Source organism: Montipora foliosa, chromosome 4 (genome assembly GCF_036669935.1).
Source record: "Montipora foliosa isolate CH-2021 chromosome 4, ASM3666993v2, whole genome shotgun sequence".
NCBI classification, from domain to species: Eukaryota; Metazoa; Cnidaria; class Anthozoa; order Scleractinia; family Acroporidae; genus Montipora; species Montipora foliosa.
This window is the reverse complement of record NC_090872.1, coordinates 11,640,690-11,643,189: the sequence shown is the minus strand read 5'-3', so window position 1 is coordinate 11,643,189 and position 2,500 is coordinate 11,640,690.

Below are 2,500 nucleotides of genomic sequence, written 5' to 3'. Positions count from 1 at the left end.
CAAGAGCACCAATTAATGATACCTTGTCAAGCTTCCACTCAGATGCTCTTTGGTTTCTGCGAGATTCAAAATCTGCAATAAGATTTTGTTTTCCAGGAATATGTGCAGCACTAAGCCAGATCTTACGATCTATACACCATTCCCAGATCTTCTTAGCCACAGAATTGCAGGAAACTGAGTGGCTTGTTCCCATGTGATTAATCACATTCACTGCTGTAGTGTTGTCACACATTATTTTGATATGTGTGTTGGTCTTATCTTTAGCAAAAGTTTGGAGCCCCAACAAAATAGCTAATATTTCCAGATAGTTGATGTGTTGTTTAGATTCTGAATGGGACGAATTGCCTCCTGAAGACACCCCTGAAAATTCTGCCCCCCAGCCCATAAGGGAAGCATCTGTTGTTATTTGGTGCTGGGGTTGTGGGTGGTTGATTACATTACACGCATTTCCCACATGTTGAATCCACCAATGTAATTCAGACTTCGCATGAGAGGACAAAGACATGGAGTCATCAAAATCACCCTTTGATCTCAAAAGGGCTTGGGATTTATCTTTTTCCAGGTGTCGGTAGTAAAGAGCGCCATGCATTAACCCAGGGAAGCTAGAAACTACTTTCCCAATGACACTAGCCACTTCCCTAATAGAAGGTGAAGGATTTGCTAGTAACTCAGTACAGACATTTTGTAAACTGGTAGCTTTCTCCCTGGTCAGTTGTATTGTCATAACCACTGAATTTATTACAAACCCCAGGATAGTAAGCACTTGTGTGGGTATTAGTGTGGACTTTTCTGGATGCACAACCAAACCTAATTTATCAAGCAGGACAGTAGTATCTATAACATTTTGGACACATTTCTCATAGGTTTGCCCTTGTAGGTAAAGGTCATCAAGATGTGCCACAACTATGTGTCCTTGTTTGTGCAGCGTAGACAGAGGAGGCTTAAGAATTTTAGTAAATAGACGGGGAGCACATGATAACCCATTAGGAAGGCAGGTAAATTCATATAACTCTCCTTCCCAGATGAACCGTAAACATTTTCGATCCGAAGATCGAATGGGGATAGAGTAATAGGCGTCCTTAATGTCAACAGCTGCCATATAACAATTTTGGGCAACTAGTTTCGTTATGGTAGAAAGCGAATCCATTTTAAAATGATAATGACTCACTGACTCATTAAACCACTTGAGATTTAGTATAAGTCGATGGGTCCCATCCTTCTTGGGAGGAAGGAATACATTAGACAAAATTTGCCCAGGTATAGGTGACACCTTGGTGACGACACATTTCTCAAGTAACTTATGCACTTCTTGACGAACAATGTGATATTCATGTTCTGAAAAGATTTGATTAGGCAATTGTGTTGAAGAGGGATGGCAGTACACTCAATAGCTGTTCCCAAAACATCAGATAAGATGATTTTGTCACTAGTGAGAGTCCTCCAAGCTGCAAAATGAGCAGCCACATGCACCTGCCCAGCCGTAAATGTATGACATAACTTTTGTAGATAATTCACTAGGTGGGGCAGGAAACTTCCAAAGACACTTACCCTGTTCTTTATTTGAAGAAGTTGTTCCATTATTTCTTGTCGGTGTTTGGCCGTTTTTTCTTTCTGTAGTGCCGGTTTTGGCCTTTCCACAAAAAATCTCTTTTAGGGCCTTGAGAGGAATGGTCATATTTGTTAAAAGTTTGCTGTTTCCCTTTAAAGGGACCACTCTTAGATGAGGATGCAAAGGAATGGCTAATTCTGCTCGCTTCTTTGGCATCTCGCAATTGCTTGGCCAAGTCGTCCCCGAAGAGGTACGGGCTAGTGATGGGCACTTCAGCTGAGCAAATAGCAGAGTACTCCGCTTTCAATGATGGTTTGATTTCATCTCTTTGCAGCTGGGTTAACTGTGAATTCACATGCCCCAGCATTGCAATTGTATCTACTTGTTTAGCCATTACTTTGTTGTTTTCTAGACCAATGGGATTTTGAATAAGCACATTAGTCGTTTGTAACGTCGCAAAAGTAATTTTGCGAATAACCTGCTACAAATTTGAGATCTTCAAGTCGGTTTTCTTTTTCTTGGCATTTAATTGACTCCAGATCTCGGGGTTGACTTTTATACTCTTTATGCCAGGACAGTTCTGAGGCTGTTTATATTTGTCCGAGAAATTTTTAATTTTGTCAGAAGACAGCTTCTTGCCCCATCGTTTTAGAGCAATATCAGCCAGCTCTTGCTGGATTTTGTCGCCGGTGGCGTCATCCTCGTCAAGGCTTTTTTCAAAGTCTTGTAGAACTGTGTCTCCTTGGCGGGGATTTCCCACTCTTTTTGGCCGGCGGCCTTTGAGCACTCGGTGAGCATTTGAATATCATCTGCTTCGTCCAGATCATCACTAGCATGAAGACTAATATTATCATCCGAGGGACTAAGATAACCTCGTCATTTGCCCGACTTGTAAGAGGTTTCTTCAGGCTCAGAGTCTGAATTAACCGATACAGCGGATGTTGACTGCCT